The 21,206-nt window shown below is 32.3% G+C and overlaps 1 long non-coding RNA gene across 1 annotated transcript; it reads left to right on the top strand.

Moving 5' to 3' along the window:
- The first annotated feature begins 7,821 nt into the window (after window positions 1-7,821).
- LOC127707385 (uncharacterized) lies at window positions 7,822-14,208 on the top strand. The gene is made up of 3 exons (XR_007984837.1): window positions 7,822-7,929; window positions 10,205-10,274; window positions 14,034-14,208. It is a non-coding gene; the product is annotated as an uncharacterized LOC127707385 (long non-coding RNA).
- The last annotated feature ends 6,998 nt before the right edge of the window (window positions 14,209-21,206 follow it).

Genomic DNA, 21,206 nt, shown 5'->3' with positions numbered 1-21,206 from the left:
AGCGGCGATAATAGTTTGCCATGCCAAGAAAACTTCTGATCTGTTTTTGAGTTTTTGGTACTGGAAATTCATTCACAGCTCTGGTCTTTTCTGGGTCAGCTCTTACACCATCTTGAGAAATGTAATGACCTAAGAATTTGATCTCTTTCATAGCAAAGTGGCATTTATCAGGGTGCAATTTTAGATTTGCATGTTTGAGTCGATCAAATACCTGAGAAAGATGATTTAAATGATCCTGAAAGTTTTTGCTAAACACCAGAATGTCATCAACATACACTAAAACAAATTTCCAATTGAGACCACGTAAGACATCAGACATCATTGCCTGGAAAGTGATTGGAGCATTCATCAATCCAAAACTCATACGTTTAAACTGATATACTCCTGTTTGAGTAATAAAAGCAGTTTTGGGTTTACTCTCTTCTGTAAGGGGTACCTGATAATAACCAGACTTCAAATCAAGAGAACTAAAGTATTTGGCCTTGTTTTCACCAATAGCATTAAAGACACTCTCCATGTGGGGGAGGGGGAAAGGATTGAGGGAGACAAAGAGAATTAAGCTTGCGATAATCAATCGCCATTCTCATAGATCCACCTGAGCGTTTAAAACACATGACCGCTGGAAATGCCCAACTAGAAGAAGAGGGTTCAATTATGCCACTTTCTTGCAACTCTTGAACCTGTCTATCTTGTTCATCCCGAACATTAGGAGGTTGTCTGTAAGGATTTAACCTTACAGGTCTAGCACCTGGAACTGTTTCTATGTTGTGTTTATAGAGATGTGTACAACCTAATTCATTTAAAGATGTTGCAAATGCTGACCTGTTCTTCTGTAAAAAGTTAGAGAGTTCAGATTTTTCATCAGAAGTGAGACAAGAGTTTGATAGATCAAAGTGAAGGTCTGTGTCCTTCTCCTTGCTGTTTGGTGTTGACACTGCTGCTATATGCTTAGTATTGTCATCAAGAGGGTATATGTCATCAGCATTGACCTGTGACACCTTAGCAATTTCTTTGTGTGCTTTTAACTGAATATCTGAGTGTGTTGGTTTTAAAAGATGCAAACAAGCTTTACTATTCTGAATTTTTACTAGACATTTTGCAACTACAAGATTTTTAAGTGCTGGACAATAAGATTCTAGAGGTTCCAATAAAACAGTACTGTCATGAGTTTGCCTTGAAACTGACACAGGGATATTAATTTCTGAACGTTTTGGAATAGTAACAGCTTTTATTGTCCTTACTAGCCCTGCCTTTATAGATATGGACCCTGTAATCATCTTGGGTTTATTCATTTCTAATGTAAGGTCATCAAAATTTATAAAAGCACCTTGGTTTTTCATAAAATCAAATCCAAGAATTAGAGTGTGATGTACATGTAGCTGATCAAGCACGTGTACAGTTTGGGTAAATTTTGTGCTACCTACTGTAACAACTATATCAATTTTACCCAAAACTGTGACCTGATTTCCATTTGCAGCTACTACCTGTCTCACATTACCTGGACTTAGATTATGGTTTGCATAAGTTGTCTTATTGAGGAAATTTTGGCTTATGACCGAAATGTTTGCACCAGTGTCAATTAAAGCTTTGGTTGTAGTTTCACCTACAGTGACTTGTGTTGTACATTTTTCAGAGTCAAGAGACGTTATAGTAAAAATAGTTTCAGTCTTTTGTTTTGACAATTTCCTTATCTTTGTGCCTACCCTCAGACTGTTGCCTTAAGGCAGGCCCGTATCCCTATGGGTATTGCCTATAGCCTTGTGACATCGCCTTAATTCGCTCAGAGCATACAGAAATAAAATGACCTGGGGTCTTACAATGATGGCATATCTTTTTAAAAGCGGGGCATAATGACCTTGACTTACAAGACTTACCACAGCCTTTACAGGGTTCATTCTGTTTATTAGCATAATTTGGTCTGCTGTTCTGATAACTGTTCTGTGGTTGCATGTTTTGCTGAGGGTATTGAACTGTTTGTGGATACTGCACTGCTTGCTGCTGTACTGGTTGATACATATAAGGTGGTGGCATCTGAAATGGCTGTTGATATGGATTAAAACACATTTGTTGATTATAAGCACTTGAATTAGTTATTTCTTGCTTATTTTGTGGTGGTGTAGAAATAGCTGCAACAGATTGAAAGTGATTTGCCAATCTTTCTGTCATAGTGTTCTCCAGTGATGATATTGCTTTATGGATTGTATCTTCAACTGAAGTGTTGTTTGTTTTTCTCATATTGACTGTCGGTGGTGACAGCTTTTTTTAGTAAATCAGTCATAGAAACTGGATTTTGAGGAACAACTATTTGCTGAATTTGTTCTTTCATACCCCTATACGTTAATTTAATCAGATATTTGTCTACAACACTTCTATCTTTGTTGTAACTTAATGCCCTATGTATGTATTCGGTGACCGATTCATGTTCTAATTGCCTAAGATTTGTTAGGCCTACATCGTCTTCTTCTAACGGTCTAAATCTGTTTAAAAAAGCAGTTTTGATATGGCTTAATGAATTATTTACTGAAGTGTCTAACATGTGCCACCACTGATTAGCAATACCATCTAAGTAGAATGGAAAGCACAATATTGCTTCCCATTCTTCATATCTCTGGAGGGTTATAAAAGATATGAATGTAGTCCACCACTGTGCAGCATCCATATTTCCATTAAAATGAGTCATATTGACATGTACCTTACTTCTACCCTGGTTATTTGATTGGTGTTGAACTGACAGTTGAGTTGGTGCTGCAGCATGAATTTGTGGTGAGATGGTACCGGTTGGTTGCAGTGCCTGAATGTGCTGAGCTGGAGCTTGTTGTTGCTCTGGTATTTGTTGAACCTGCTGTGGAGCTGGTTGTGGCTCAATTGGTGCTGGAGCTTGGTTCTCATGGTTTGGTGGCAAGTGGATCTGTACCCTTTCCTCTGGTAAAATCTGGATCAGGGGTGCCTCTACGTTGTTGGCATTGATGGGTTGTGGCATGTTTGCAGATCTCAGCCAATAGCTCATATATAACCAGGATTTTTGGGTCGTCCACCAGTTGACACAACTAAGATTTCTATGTATTTGTTGGGTGGGTAGAGCAAGCAGGGTGATGAACTATGTGGCGAGATAACTTTCAGGTGCTGCGTGCTTCTTAAACATGTTAAAGAGAGCTGACACAATTGTCTTTGGCAGGCCTGAAAATAGTCAAAACCAAGGATTCAATAAAAAAGAGTCTTTATTGCTTGATAGCGTATGGCAGAGTCTATAATATATGATACATCAAAACATAATAATAGGCAGCAAACTAACAATATCAATAGTTCATAAACTAAGCCTTACATGGCTTAGTATAATAAGACCAAATAAAATATATAATTTAAAGATAAAACATCCTAACTGATGTCTATTACTGAATAGGGAACATGATTTTAATACGCCTTAACCAAACAGACATAAGTTTTAATTTGTCTTGTTACTAAAATCTTGAACATTAAATTTGTTTATCTTTATAAAATATTAAAACCAAATATAAACAATCCACACTGTTTTAAATGACTCTCCATAGCTCTTGCCACAATGAAACATGTAATTAATCTCAAACAAGTGTATATACAAATTATTTTAATTCAAACAAACCCATGTAAACAAATTTGCATATCAAGGGGGGATAACTACTTAAGTTATCTCTGGGGACCTAGCTCACATACTAAAATTAAACATTCTGGGACTACTAAGCTTATTTTACTCTAAAGTAATATACAATTAAAATGAAGTAATATATTTAGATGCACTTAAACTACAGGCATCAGTCTAAACTATTTGGATACTTAATAAACAAATTCTCAAAATACAGAAATCACAAGGCTGGAATGGGAAATCAGGAGAACTAACGTTTCTTTGCTTACACAAGCTTTGTTACTTAGCGACGATGGAAAACTAACATTAATGCATTGAATAATAAATGTATTACACTAACCATGACTTATTTTGGCTCTAAACTGGTGAAAATACACAATATTATTGGTCCCACAATTTTGTCGCAAGTAAACCCTGTGTTATCTCCCATATAAATAAATAAATCTATGGCAGCCCGCAATACTAAAACTTAACTGTACATTCAAGATCTGTACACAGTGAGATAATTAAACATAAAGAAGTAAACTAAAACTATTACAAACTAAACTGTAACTTCGAAACCAATATATATATACAAGTTATGTTTCCGTTTACCAAATTAAGGACTTTTTGCCCAAAATACTTTAGTTAACTTTTCAAACAGAATATCAAGGAATGCTTTGAATTTACATTTTTTGACGGTTTCTTAAATAATTTGAATTAACAACCCAATATTTAATTCAATCAATTAACCTTTCAAAATTAAATAAATCACATCCTTAGTTTTTAAAACATGATAGAAAAATATATATAAAATATGTACTCACCTGAAAATAGTCAAAACCAAGGATTCAATAAAAAAGAGTCTTTATTGCTTGATAGCGTATGGCAGAGTGACGCTAATCAAGCAAAAAAGTGAATCCATGGATTTAAACTAATTTTCAGGTTTTCAGCCAATCAAACTTTATTTTACAAAATTTTCAGTGTAAACGTGGCAAATTATTGTACCACATGCAAAACCACTCATTGTCAATGTGGCTATTTCTATTTCCTTCTTTATTCTTGTCAAAAGACGTCTAATTACATAAAGTATTTATTTGTTAACCCCCACAAAAGAACTAATGGACATTATATAATTTAATCTGTCGCCTTGCTTTTTCATAGACGAGATAATACATACAAGATAACTTGAAAATAATCTTTTCTTTGTTTAGCAGATTTACACCTTATATTTCTTTTTTAAGATAGATAATAAAGTGAAAGAAAACTTGTGAACCAAACTTCAAAATGTTTTAAGCCAATTGTAAAATTAAATTTCCAAAATGTCCAAACTATTGAACATAAAAATAAGAATATTCCCTATAAAAATCTAAAGGAAATTTAATGCAATTTCTAACTATGACACTGTCCTTAAATATACAATATATTCTTGTCTGAGCGCAAAAGAGTCGTGTAGTGATTGTAAACGATTTAAGTGAAAAAGACTATTTGGAAAGAATTCATCAAATGCATGTGTTTCAACCAAATATCGTTCAATTGAATATGAAAGATATCTTATTTTGTATTACATTTTATCTTTAATATTTCTTAATTCTTGTGTTTCTGGGTTTAGTGCGGCGTCTATTTCGCTGAAATAATTACAATATATAAACCGTTATATATATATAGGGACCATCTGCAACCTGATTCCAGGTTCGAGTGATTGCCCAAAGGGTTATTACTGTAACAAATTGTCAATTCTTTGGTAGGACTGTTGTCTGTTGGACACATTCCCCGTGTGCATTCTCTATTCTAAAATTTGAAAACAAACATATTTTGTGTGTATCTGACCATTAACTTTTGCTATTTATAATGGACAATTCTTTACATACCTTTCTTCTTTGTACTGGTTGCCATTTCCAGAAGTCAATATACACGTGACAACGTCATAACTCGCACGCGATAACGAAAAAAATATCTCGTAATTACGACATATTCGTAATTACGACATAGCGATGTCGATGTCGTTATTACGACATAAAATTGAGAATGGAAATGGGGAATATGTCAAAGAGACAACAACCCGACCAAAGATCAGACAACAGCCGAAGGCCACCAATGGGTCTTCAATGCAGCGAGAAAATCCTGGTGTAATAATTTTTCAGTAATACAGAGATTTCTTTCGTTGAAATCAAATACGTTGTTACATACACGAGCGAATCGAACAAGTTGAGATATATAAACACCATAAGATGGCGACAAGGGAACGTCACCATCTAAAAATGGATAATTAACAATAGGAAATGAAAAATCATCTATTTTATCATAAATTTTGATATTAAGCTTCCCGTTAAAGATAAAGATATCAAGATCCAGGAAAGGGCAGTTTCATTGTTAGTATTAGCTTTATTTAAAGTCAGTTCGGCAGGATAAATCTCTTTAGTGTACATACTGAAGTCGTCATTATTGAGAGCCAATATATCATCTAAATATCTAACACTGAACATGTCCTATTTAATTAATACAAGGTGAGAAAAAAATCAGGAAATTGTGGAACATATTGCCAAAGACCAACAAAAGATACAAAACTCATATTACTAACTTGTTTGAAAGTTAGTTAATGTTTATAGCTTCAGTTTGTCATTGAAAAATATAAAAGAAATCATCTATTTTTAACATCAAATAAAAAACAGTACATTGAATTAATTACCTTCGTAAGAGGAGAAAAACACATGCAAGAAGTTAGAAGTTGATTGGTTTAGGCTATGTCTTCCTGTGACAGGTATCAAAGTCATATTAGGACGAAAATATATTAATTTGATAAAAATCAAATAAAAATTTAATTTTGTGTAATATTATTAAGAAGGTAGATAAATTCTACAATGTGGAGATGTGAAAAATAGGTGCACCTTTCGAAAAGCAAAGAACAGCAGATGCCAACCAACTTATTATGCAAAAATAAATAAATAGATAAATAAAAAACTTTTACCCATAATGGTTTACTTTTACAAATTGTGACTTGGATGGAGATTTGTCTCATTGGCACTCATACCACATCTTCTTATATCTACTATCTATATTATGAAAAATACATAGATTTCAAATTTAACTAGTTTTCAGTTTTCATATCTTGATAACTGATTTAACACTTTACCACACAATATGTGTTAGGTGGACAAAAATATTTTAATAATTAAAACATGCAAGGAGAAAAAATAAGTCAAAACACGAAAATTCTTTGAATTTTTTATTTCAATTAAAGAGTATAGTAATACAGCAAACGGGCATGTTGCATGTGTAAATAAATGTGTATACGAATTGTATTGTATGTTAATACGCTGTTGGGTAAGTTTGTTTTTATATGCAAACATATCCGGGTGTAAAAAGGAATCAATATATGCATGTCGTGTGTAACTTTGTTTAATAATATTATGTAGCTTCATTCTAATTTTCAAAAAAAAAAACATTTGTAGATATCTAAAATACTTGGATATAAATTTGGATGGTATTAGTCCTTAAAATATCAACAGATGAGCATACGAAATATATCTTAGAAATCTAGATACCTACACACGAAATTGTTGCACCTTCAGGATGACAAAATAGGCTACATCTATTTAGTTCTTGCTTTTTAAATTACAATAAAGCGATGGTAATTTAATTGGGAAAACGATGAGGTAATTTTGACATTTCGTTTTTTCGTTTCTTTTTCTTGTATTTGTGATTGATTAATTGCTAATTCTTTGCTTAACAGTATAGTGGAAAGGCCGATAATGTTTAACATATTCAGGACGAGTAAATTAATTAAAAAAATCATCAAATATGCATATCAATTTTGTTGTTTTACATAGGTCATTCGAGATAAAGTTCGGGACAGTAGGATTGCAGTTTTGAAAAGGGTTGTGTTTGATAGAGACAGAAATGTAGCTATGCAGTTCGCCATCTATGGACCATTCAGAGTTATTGCTTAAGCTTTATCTATCATCAAGTGCAAGCAATACAATCAGTACACAGAGCATCGGATGACACGTCATTATTCCAAGTGGGAGTGACTGCGTATTTAACACATATTCATAAGAACGCATTATTTATGCTAGTAGTATTGCTGAGTAGGGAAAACACATTAATACATATATTCTCCTTCCAGGTTCCAGCATTTGAGCAAATTGTTAAAAACTTGACAAAAAAAAAAAACGATTCCAAGTTAATACTTGCCCTTCATTTTGTTTATCTTGTAGATCAAAGAAGAACGCCTGCAGACTCAACAGATGCAATTCTAGATACATCATGTAATCTTACTTCTAAAAACATTTCTGACGTTCAAAAACCTGGTGAAAAGAATCACACATTTGGTATGACATCTTAAAAAAACTGGACCTGATACATGTCATGTCTTCTTTGACTGTTCATGACGTTAAAATACTAAATCCCTGGGATGTATTTTAGTTGATTTTAGTCTCTGATGCATGATTTTGTATTATTAATTGTTTTGGCTTTTAACTAGCTGTCAGTAACTGCGAGTTCTCTCAAATCGTACTTTCTTTTTTATTTGACCTGTTGATACTATTTGTAATGCTTTTTTGTTATTTAATGTTAACATGGATCTTGTCTATATATCAGCTTTGATTATTTGGTATTTAATTTACTACAAATTTTCACTTCTTCGTACTATGAACATCAAAATTATTTCATTTTTTCTTAGATGCTGTTCTTGGACCTGTACAGAAAGTTTTATCTAGCACTAATTGTATATTTTTATTGTTGATATTCACCCCATATGTACCAAGTGTAAGATTAGTTTTATTGATATTTAAGAAATTTCTTGGTATTCCTAAACGGAAGATTTTATACACACAGAAGAAGAAGTTTACTTAACAACAAAATTATTTTCATTTACATGTGTATAATATGACGCAGGTTTCTTCAAAAGTGATGATTTTCTAAAAATTGTTTGAAATTTCACAGTGATATCATACTTTAACTTTGTTTAAACTTGTTTATTTACTTTTGACTTTAATTATTTATCCCTTGTAATTTTTTATTAAATGTGTATTTGCAATTAGGTGTCACAGGTCAAATGTATTCGTTCATTGTGTGTTAATTTACGTTTTTTGATTGAGTTAAGCCTTCCAATTGATATTTTATAGTGTGTTTTTCTATGTTGTGATGTTATACTATTGTTTCAGAAAAGGGAGAAGGTTTGGTACCATTAAAACGTTTAATCCCGCTGCAAATGTGTGCACCTGTCCTAAGACAGGAATCTGATTACAGTAGTTGTCTGTTTATGTAGTTCATACGTGTTCCTCGTTTCTCGTTTTTATATAGATTAGACCGTTGGTTTTTCCGTTTAAATGATTTTACACTAGTAATTTTTTGGGGCCCTTTATAGCTTGCTCTTCGATGTGAGCAATTCTCCGTGTTGAAGGCCTTACCTTGACCTATAATGGTTTACTTTTATAAATTGTAACTTGGATGGAGAGTTGTCTCATTGGCACTCATACCACATCTTCCTATATCTATTTACATGTAGCTAACCGTGACAAATCGCCTAAAAGCAGTTTTACAAGAAAAAGAAAGTGAAGTTATACATAATTTATCAGCATGACTTTATAAATGCACAAAGTACATTTTTAGTGTTGAATTTTAATAAATAATTTAAAATGGTACGGCAATAAAACCATAAAGGTTACATCTGTGCTTGATTTATTTGCTGTTAAGGGGGAAAAAAACGGGTAATTCATCAATGATGGAAGAAAGTACATAAATTGAAGGAAAAAACTAAAGGTTTGGCGAAAGATGTGAGCTTTATGTGTCCGTTTTAAATTTTGTCAATGTGAAATGCAAAGTTCCGGTTCCTATAATGATATTGTTCCTTGAAGTTCTTTTGGATTTCTTACACACATTGGTCAATATAACGGAACTTTAAACAACTGTCACACAAGTGGAAGTATAGCTAGCTTCAAATTAGGTTTTAACCACCATTTTCTTCGGCAAATTCCTATAAAAAGTCTTTTCTACTTTTTGAATTTGCATTGGAGTTTTTTTGCTAATACTTAGCTCTACAATATTAATATAAAGTTTCGAATTATTGTAATATAGCGTGGTCTCTAACATTATTAAAAAGACATTGTTTGTGAAATTCTCTATTTTAATGGTAATATATAAACATTTGACTAGGTACATGCACACATACAAGTTCACCGTAATAACTTTTTTTGCAGCATATATGCAACATACTCATTAGAAAAAAGATAATATATCATGTGTTATTCGGGATCATATTCCCTGTCCGTGTTTTATATCTCCTGATCCGCCAGACGTAGTGGATATATAGCTCTGACAAGGAATATGAGCCCATATCGCCAGTGAACCTTGAATAACAATTATTTTTTACTAGAGTGTCCTGATTTCTACACTATTTACCATTTAAGCTTTGTTTTCCTTCACAAAAGATATGGGCTCATTCACCCTGCTTACAATGTAGGTAACCAATCTAACATCAGGATTAACCGGAATATTTTACTCCAGTTTAATATAAACATATAGAGTTACATAAAACACATCAATAGTATTGCTTGTATTTACACTTTAGATAAATAATTGCATATTCATTATGTTTGGTTATAGGAGAAATAGCTGTGGTGACTGCTGTTCTCTTTGGATTGTGTATTTTAATTTGCATTGGGATCATCTCAAGGTAACATGTTTTACTAAGATTAAATAAGGAGATGTTGTGTTGGCCAATGAGACAATATCCATTAAATACCAAAGAACAAAGATGTGAACAATAGCCGATCACTGTACGGCCTTCTACAATGATTAAACCCCCTACCATTTAAAGTAAGTTATAAAAGGGCCAGGAAGGAGGGGGGGGGGCAAAATAAACAAACAAATTAAAAGAGTAAACCAACGACTTGCTGTATACTATCACAGTAAACGAAACACAATTATGGCAGCTAACAACAAACAGCAGTGACTGAGTTATGGGCTCAGGGCTTTGGACAGACCTATAATGAATGTGAAGGGGGTTGTTAATGCACAACGACCTCCATAACGTGTAACAAAAGATTTGATGCTAGAACACTCTTTAAACATCCTACTACAATCTTAAGTTGATTACTTTTACGAATAATATTGTATTCAAAGAAACAATAACTTAATATGGCTCGTATCTTAATGGTGAGCTCCATAAATTATATCGTCGTAAAACAGAAGATGACATTTGGTATATAGGTTTGTAATAAAATTTCTACAAGTGCAGCCAAACCTTTGAACCAAAAGTACTTAATTACAGAAAAAAAACAAAATATAAACAAAAACCATCAAACATGATATAAACGATATTGAATTGAGTTTTAAAATACAGTCTGTCTGCTAACATGCTACCAAGTGCATAACTGATTTCAAGAGATCATGTCAATTTTATTGATCATTTGAGATTTTTGGTACCTTTAAAACCAACCATCTTTAAACAAAGTAAAAAGGCAGAATATTATATTAGTAGATTAGATGTTAGAAATTTGAACTAGCTCTCAGATCATGGTACCATTGTTTATGGTATTTGTTACATTATTTTATATGTGAAGCAATTATGTTTTCGTCTGTTATTCAAATGATTTAATTAAAAGAGAGGCGGAAGATACAAAAGGGATAGTCAAATTCATAAGTCGAAAACGAACTGACAATGTCAGGGCCAAAAAATCGAAAAACGACCAAAAGACAAATCACAACATAACTAAAGATGTATAGGTATATGTCAACTGGCAACCCAACAACAACACCTCAAGAAGTCACTAAACAATAATCAACGATATACAGATGTCTTTACAATATGTCAAGCAATAAAGTCAAAAATGATATACATTCCAAACACTGTATATTCTTTATGATAATTAATTTAATGGAGAAAATGTTATAAAAACAAGGGCTAGTGTAGTACTTAGACAATGTGAATTTCATCTTCAACTATTTCAAGTTATGACGTATATTTGTATGATTTACTGTACACAATATCAGTCAACATCTGATCCATGTGAAAGGCAGTAGGATATTTGTCATGAATATTTATAAAAATAAAGAGATATGGTATGATTGCCTTTATAAGAACCGCAAACATAACGAAAAACTACAATTCATTATTGCATTGGAAAAAATCCGTAAATGCATGTTATCATCGAAATACCAATCAATCAACTGTTACTTTATCTTTAAAACAAAATGTGTATCTTTTTTGAATTGTTATCTATTTTGGGGAATCTATTGTGTTTATGCTGCCGCGGTATTTTCTTTATTGAATTTCATTTTCAATTAATTGTTCTTCATTGGTATGCCACACTACCCATTCCGATAGTATGAAGATTCACCATATGTCGAACATTACATAACTACAGACTTAATTAATAAAATGATCTGAACTCACCTAATGTTTTGTGATGTTTCCTTTTGCCATTATCACTTGCCTCAAACGTCTTGGAATCTAATCATAACGTTTTCTAATGAATTCTTTCTTGTTTTGGGTTACAAAAATTCTTATTTTGTGAAGAACCATACTGATTCTACCAGAAAATATACTGAAGATGATATTATCAAAATGCTGGTCTTGATATTTCAACAGACAGTCGGTATTCCAATGGGTACTAATTGTGCACCCCTACTGGCCGATTTGTTTTTGTACTCGTATGAAGCAGAATTCACTTAAAACCTTCTAAAAGACAAAAAGAAAAAGCACCTTGCGAAATTCCTTAATTTTACTTTCAGATATATTGAAGATGTCCTATCCCTTAATTATCCATATTTCAGCCAGTACTTACATCTCATATATCCCAGTGAACTTGAAATTAAGGATACTACTTATACTAGAAGGACTGCTTCATACCTTGATCTTTTCCTCAATATTGACACAGATGGACGACTTCACACTAAACTCTATGACAAACGGGACGATTTCAACTTCCCAATTGTCAATTTCCCATTTCTCAGCAGTAACATACCCTCTGCCCCATCGTATGGTGTTTACATATCTCAGTTGATACGTTATGCTCGTGCATGTTCACACTATACGGACTTCATATACAGGATTGTGCTCCTCACGCAGAAACTGCTCGAACAGAGTTATGAGGAGGAAAGATGACACTTCGTAAATTTTATGAACACCATCACGAATTGGTTGATCTATACTAGATGTGTCTGTGTCTGAGTCTAATCTAACTAACGACATTTTTACCACATCTTATATTGTGGTTTACCATCTACGTCGTCTGGTCTTCTAAGTACCGAACGTGACCTATTCCCGAATATTGTTCTGTATTTGTGTTCTGTCGTAAATTAATTTTAGGTGTTCGTTGTTATTCTGTCGTTTATATGTTGAAATGTACTATTATATTATTTATTTATGTATTTCTCTGTCCTGAATGTTCTTGCATTTATTTGTACTGTATTCCTGTCACGTAATATGGCATTTTAGCGGTATTTTTAACATATCCATATAAGCGGGAGGTGTGGCTAGCCATTAAACCAGGTTCAACCCACCATTTTGTCTTAAAATGTCCTGTACCAAGTCAGGAATATGGCAGTTGTTATCACATATTCCGTTTCTATGTATGTTGGCGTTTGTTTTTGTAGCAGTTTAGTGTTTCTGTTGTTCCGTTTTGTTTCCTCTTATAGTTGATGTGTTTCCTCCAGTTTTGGTTGGTGACCCGGATTTGTTTCAGTTAAATCGATTTATGACTATTGAACAGCGGTATGCTACTATTGCCTTTATTTGTGCCTGTTCAATTTACACCATGCCAGTCTTTTTTTGACATTTGCAGCACGAATTCTAACGGATTTTTGTACAACACACTTTTTGTACACCTTTTCATACAAATTTCGCTGAACAGTACGCTAAAATACTTTTTTCCCTCAATTCATTAAAAACAGCAGTTATTTCATGCAGTGGACGTTTCCTATCAGATTTGGCAGTGGTGCAAAGTTTGCGAGTGTTCCGCGGTGTTAGCAAATTTAGCCTACCCGTTCTCTCCTTGTTTTTTAAACCCCCTCGACCTTTAAAACGATTTAAAAACCCCATAAATAGTTGAAAGTGGATGTCCTATTTGCTGCGCAATATCAGGTCCTTTCACACCAGCGTTATGCAATGCTGTAATGGCAATTTTCTCCGACAATGACAGTTCCTTGCGTTTTGTGGCCATTCTCAAAACTATACAAAATGTAAACAAAGCAAACGATTTCTAACTTCCGGTGACGTATCAGGTCAGTGACGGACCTCAAAACGTTCAAATTGTGCAATAAGAGAGATAACTCCAACTTATTTACAGAGAAAACCGCTTTTGGAGTTGTCACTTTCAACCCGCAATTGATATGACGTCGTTAAATTATCTTCACTTTTGGTACGGTAGTGTAGATAACATAAAGCACACATGTAGTCTTGTACAACTCATGACAATGATTTCAATTTCAGAAAATGCTTTAAGAAAAACTCAATGATACAAAGAGTTGGAATTAGTAAAAGGAATAATCGAGTACCACAAAATGCAAACAAAGCGACTCGTGACAGCTATACTGATCCTTGGGAACTTCGTCATAATATCGTTCATATGAGTGGACTTAACCAACAGGAAATCATTAATGTTCCAAGTGAGGAAAACGAAAACTTAAACCTTTGATGAATAGATGAAAGCAATTGTATTTTTTGTTTGTATTTTTTGCTAAATCCTGTTTATTCATCAATAAAAACAATCGTGTGTTGTTCATGTTGTTGGTTTTGTTTGTTAAATTCAACAACTCAAATAAAACATGTTTCATTTAATTTTGCTACAGATATTGCCTTCCATGTTGATCCATCTTGTTTTAATATAAAAAAAATTAATTGTATGCAAACATTTTCGGATTCAGGCAGCGAAACATCTTATTTTGTGATAAACAACGCTAATTCCCAACAACAGCCACACCAAAGCCGATATCATCAGTCTTACTTTTTATAGACATGATCTTCGATTTTCGTGGATGGATATTTGAACACACAATTTGTTTTCTAGATGGTTCTAATTGTTGTCCCCTAAATGAAAACATTTTTTGAAATCAAATGAAACCGAATACTAAACCTCAAAAACTAAAAAAACAAATCATAATTCTTTGATATTATTTTCAGATATTTAAGCGATATCATTTTACCCAGTGACCTTATTTCAGCGCATGCTATCATCTCATATATCCTAATGAACAAAACATTAAAGGAACAACCAAGTTGAACACAAGCAGGTTGCATCTAGAAATTGGCTATGGTTTTTGATTGAGAACTAGACTTTATGACAAATTGTTTGACTCAGTTTTCCTATTTGAATTTTCAATTTATATGAAACTAGATTCCAGCAGCGTCTAAAAATGGAGTTTGTATTTCCCAGTCGGTACTATCATTCATTTCCCATACTGATTTTATTTAGTAGAGGGGTTCTATTTTAAAGGAAGCTATTGACCAAAGTTTTTAAGTACTGAAGTTACAGTCATCCCATGGAATCTTTTACAGAGGCTTCCATGATTTGGTTGACCGATAAAGAATATCTTTGTCACATATGACCAGTGATATCTTTCAATTGTCGAAACTACAATGCCCTCGTGCTTTCCGCTATTTTTACATCATCGAATTGGACTGATTAATGCACATGTACATATCAGGACTATCATGACGGGTGCCACATATAAAGCACATCTTTTTATGCTGGATTTTTTTTTATCTAACCGGTTTTCTGTATTTATAATTTAGATCGTAACGAAGACAATGTCATGGAAACATAAAAAATATATTTCAACTTTCCTTTCGTTTCACATGTTAGAAGTCGATTTCCAACTTTCATGAGTTGTGACTGGTCAAATAATCGTCATTGAAAAATGGATGATTAAGTACTTCCATAGTCTGTTCCTGGTAGAAGCATTTCACAAACGAAACATGTATCCCAATAACCATTTGAATCCTTTACATTATCGTTTATAGTAAAGCAGAAAAAGTATATATATGTATCCTCCTTTTTTCTCCAGGAAATAAACTGGTTTAAGATTAATTCTTAACGATTGTAGAAATGTATCGTCTAGTATTAAACATTATCTTACTTTTAAAAACTGATATTGTGACTGCAAATTTTTTTGTAAATACATCTCAAGGTATGTTATTTTTTTTTTATAAATGTTCCCGATTGTACATGTAATAATAGGAATATATATTGGAAGTGGAGAATTGTACTTAAACATGGAATGCATTCCATGTTAAAGTACAACTGTCCACTTCCAATATATATTCCTATTATATACACATATATTGATAAAGCGGGTCCAAGCTACAAACCTCATCTTTCATCATCAAGTGGATATGTTTTATCAATCTGCATTTCGTTACGCCAGTTTAACTGCAAATACGTATTTTTCTGAAATAGTGAGAATATATCTTATTTTTAAATATACCATATAATAGCTGCAAGAGTTAAACCCATGTTTTCATAATCATTGGACTTTTAGATAAATTTTTAGGTACAGTCTGAGCATGATACATGAGTTGAACCTGATTTTTGTACTCAATTGATAAACAGCATCTTGTTTAGATAAAAATGATATTTTAAAAATATTTGGTTATGATTGCTGTTGCCATATTTCTTTTTTACCTAACCACGTGCAATGTGTTGATCATTTGTCCAAATCTTAAAATTATATATGCCCATTTCAGAAATTCCTAGCTGATAAAACTGAGTTCAAAACTGTCTATTTCAAGGTTGCTCATGTCTATAAACTCCCCATATACTGAAACATCACTGTTTAAGCTTACTTCTGACTTGGAAGGTCCATGATATTACATAAGTACGTACCAAACAGCTAAAATATAAGAAATTTCTTTTTAAATACCATGCGGTACATTGAATTTAGACCAGAGAGATTCAATATGACTATAATGGACTACATCGGAATGATTGCTGAGAATTTGAACATTATAAAAGTAGCATCAAAAATATACATGGAGAGTTGTCTCATTGGCACTCATACCACATCTTCTTATATCTATTCATATAAATAAAAAAAAAACGTTAATGAAACAGCACGCTATAGCCATGGTTTAACACGTGTTGCTCAGTCTTTAGTATTCTGTCTTTAGTATTATGTTGGTTGACCGTTATGGAAAATCTGTGTCACAGATGACCACGGATGTGTTTCTATTTTTGTGACCACAATCGTGTCCGTGTCTTCTTTTTCTTGAATGTGATATCACCGAGTGAGACTTGTCACAACATTTGTACTCAATATCACAAACATACCAGATGGCAACTGTGAGGCAGGATCTGCGTATCTACTTTTCAGGCATCTGAGATCACCCCCGGTTTTTGGTGGGATACATGCGATTTAGTTTTTTATGTAGTTAGGGTATGGACTTATCTGTTTTTCTTCTTGCTTTGCCATGGAGTCGTCAGTTTTTCTTGAACTAATGAGTTTTAAAAGACACCATTAAATTGTATCTTCCGCCTCTTCTTTGACACGAAAATATATATTATATTCTATTACAACTTTAAAGTAAAATGACAAAACAAAATTACTACTAATAGCCATGAATGTTATAATCTGTGATACCATGTGGGGTTATTAACCATTATAGCTTAGAAGATCACTAATGTAGCATATTTTCAAAGGTTGGTACAATGTAGCAGTGAGCTCTTTCAAATATTTTATTATTGTAAGTTTTATACTATTATAAGTATTACTACATTGTACTATAAGTATTGTAATTATTATTTGTAAAAAATTGAAAAATTACTGAAATTGTATTTTTGACTATTTTTTGCCAATAATTGCATTTATTTAATAAAAAATAAATGCACGCCAAAATGCATAGATTTGATAACACGAGATAATACGTACACATAATGCGATCCGATTCAAACTGAGAAGTCTAATATATTAAAACAACACAATAGTATTTTCATGCGTCCGAAGCGTTTTTCTGGATTTGCCTTCACCAGGAACGCTTAAAGAAGAATATTTGAAAGCCAAGGACCGCAACAGTTGATGAGCTATACAACCAAATAGGACACAAAAAAATAAACAAATCTTTCTGAGGTCAACTTTGCCTGAGGGAGTTGAAACTATGGCTTCTTTATAACTTCAAAATTTATAAACGGACAATTTTAGAAAGGTTTGTTTTAAATCATGTCAGTATTGAGCTGATAATAGTACCCTCGGAGACTGATAGTCCACCAGCAAAGGTATCGACCCAGTGCAGTAAAAAATGAAAACAACACGTTATTGATTTCATTTGTCGGAAGCGCTGTTCTGGATTCACCTTCATCGGGAACGCTCACAGCCGAACATTTGAGATCCAAGGATGTATAAATGATGCGAATCTGGTTTTGTCTCTTTTTTTGCAATAGGTTTGTTTTATGTCATATCATATTAGGAAAATATATAAGGATTTAATAAAACGCGATATGTGTGTATGAAGTCATCTGTTCCATGTAACAATATGGCGCAAATTAAAATTGAAATGATTTAAACTTTTAAGTCTGAAATTTATTTCATCACTTGTTTATCGTCAAATTACATCCCATTTTTTCATCAAAACTTAGAATATCAACATAATTGCTGTAAATTTTTTATAGACATACGTCTATTGTCGAATACTTGACTTATTGTATAAACCTCTGACTATTGTTGAAGACGTTCATGTTTAAGTTAAGATATCTTTTTGGTTATTTTTTTGGTTGGGTTACTGTATCATTGACGTAAATTCAACATCTCCTTTTATTCATAGCCGTATTAACAGCTTAATGTACACAACAAAGACTCCTGTTTGTTAATATGAATAAAATGAGAACCGAGAAATATCAATGAGACTCTGAATCAATCCCCCCAAACAAAACACATTGGATCTAGATTCGTTGCGACATCCGTTTTGTTTTTGCATCAGTCGACATAATATGCACATCGTCTCATCATACGAAATAATTCAAAGTTCTGCCACCAACATCCTACTCTACATAGTACAAAATCATTAAGATAAATGAAAATGCAATCGCTGACGAGGTTTCCGACTTAGGACAGTCAAATTTTTTTTTAACGGGGTTAACGTCTTTGTTAGATTTAATTACATAATGATATAAATAAGAAGATGTGGTATGAGTGCAAATGAGACAACTATCCATCCAAGTCACAATGTGTAAAAAGTAAACAATTATAGGTCAAAGTACGGCCTTCAACGCGGAGCTTTGGCTCACACCGAATAGCAAGCTTTAAAGAGCCCCCAAAAGACTAGTGTAAAACAAATTTAAACAGGAAAACCAACGGTGTAATCTATATAAAAAAACGAGAAACGAGAAACACTTATGAACCACACCAACAAACGACAACCACTGAACAACAGGCTCCTGACTTAGGACAGGTGCAAAAAAAATACAGCGGTTTTAAACGTTTTAACAGGCACTAACCTTCACCCTAATATGAAACAGTGGTATAACATTACAACATAAAAAGACACACAATAAAATATCAAGTGAAATCATTTAACTCGATCAAAAAGACAATGCACAAAAACAAATAAATATACACTGAACGAATAAGTTTGATCTATAATGACACAATATAAATAAAAAAAGATGTTTCAATGTCAAAAAGATCACTTTAACCTAGGACAAAATGGCGTTAAATAAAGTATCGTACACAGGTAAATTTAAATATAATAATTTTGTTGTTAGGAGTATAGAAACATTTTTTACAGAAAAAAATTGTTATTCATAGTACGAGTACAGAAGTGAAAATGTTTTCGTCATACTAAATACTTATCAAAGGTGGTACATATTCAAAATAGTAAGACGAGATATAACACAAAATAAGTAAACATTGAATAACAGAAATGCATTACAAATTTTGGCAACAGGTCAAACTAACACGAAAGTACGATTTGAGAGTACTCGCAGTTACTGAAAGCTAGTTAAAAGCCAAACACAATTAATAATAAAAAAATCATGCATCAGAGACAAAAATCAATTAAAACACATCTCAAGCAGGGATTTGGTGTTGTAACGCCATAGACAGTCAAAGAAGACATGACTTGTGCAATGCCAAAATAAAAGTAACGACAGGTAGTAGGATAGTTAGGATTTAACCTTATAATAAATATGTATGATGTTATGTACAGTACTACCTGTGACATTATCTTATTAATGGTGGCCATAAAAAATATGGTCACCATGATGGCCCTAAATGTCCATCATTATACCTCCTGTTGCTTAATTAATACACAAGGTATTAATCAAAAACTAGTCAAGGATAAAGGGAAATCATGACTGCATTGAAGTGTTACAGGTAAAGTATCTCAGGTAAAATATATGTGTTTGTCAAATTTAATAATTGTGATTATGACAAGAAAATTCTAAAATAAAATGAAATAATAAAACTAGTTGAACATATAGCTTCCTATTAAACTCTGTTTTTTGTAAACATTTTCTCATGACTGTTTGTTTTGATGTTATACCTTTTAAATAATTCTATCAATTTAAGTTATTTTTTTACATGTATTTTTTGGTAAGTGAATAATAAATGAATATCATCTTCTATTATAATGCAAACTTTCACAACGCCTGCCTTTTTCCATTGAAAAGGTGTTTCTCAAATTTATTTTCTAAAATCAAAATTGTTTAAACTTACTGCATTTAACATAGTTTAACAAATGTTTAAGATGATCTTTAGGACTTATTTTAAATAAAATTTAGGCAATTCATTATTTCTCTATTTAATACAAACATGTATATTCAAAATATTCATTACAGAAAAATTTGATAATATTTTTGTTGGCATATAAACATATTACAATTTAATCAGGTTTCTGACAAAAAAAAAACAACAAAAGCAATCATTATAATGCAAAGAAATAATTTTATAAGAAATCAAAACACATGGAAAAAAATTATTAGGTTTTGCCCTCAGTTCTAATGACTTTTTTTTTATAAAGGAGCCAATATTTTAAACATGTTCCATGTTATAGAGGTTAAGCATTTCTTTTACTTTTGTTCTTGGTTAAGATTTTATTCATAAAATTCAAGATTTTATTCATAAACTGGTCAGAGACATAATTATGAGAAGGTAAACAATTTTCAAATAGATTATCTCTAATTTGTTATGTTAATTTTACAAACAATGCTATCCTTTATTGGAATTTTTATCCACCATTTTCTATTTCTAAATTATGACCACTAATTCTTTACTGAGTGAAGCATTTGAGTTTACTGTTTTCATCATAAGTTTTTATTTTATTTTCAAAAATATTCTTATTTTTTTTCTAAAAATTCATTTTTAATCAGAGCTTTATAGAATCTAATTCATTCATGTCCCTGCAATTATTAACTTTATCTAAAAGGCCTGAGTTGAGTGAAATATAAATGTATACCAAGAATATGTATCATGCATATGCCAGTCCTGCAGTTTCGACAATATAATACACAGAACAAAAAGTGATTTAATTAATAGACCATAAAAATGTCACAATCTATATAGAAGTGTACTTTATTTTTTCTGGAGACAAATTTTGCCTGTTAACTGACAAAATTAGCCAAACTGAAGATAACATATTTGATAAGTTTACAATTGTTTCAAATAGCAAGACAAT

Source organism: Mytilus californianus, unplaced genomic scaffold (genome assembly GCF_021869535.1).
Source record: "Mytilus californianus isolate M0D057914Y unplaced genomic scaffold, xbMytCali1.0.p SCAF_68, whole genome shotgun sequence".
In the NCBI taxonomy this organism is placed as follows: Eukaryota; Metazoa; Mollusca; class Bivalvia; order Mytilida; family Mytilidae; genus Mytilus; species Mytilus californianus.
The sequence above is the reverse complement of the archived record's forward strand: the minus strand, read 5'-3'. Positions and strand labels throughout refer to the sequence as shown.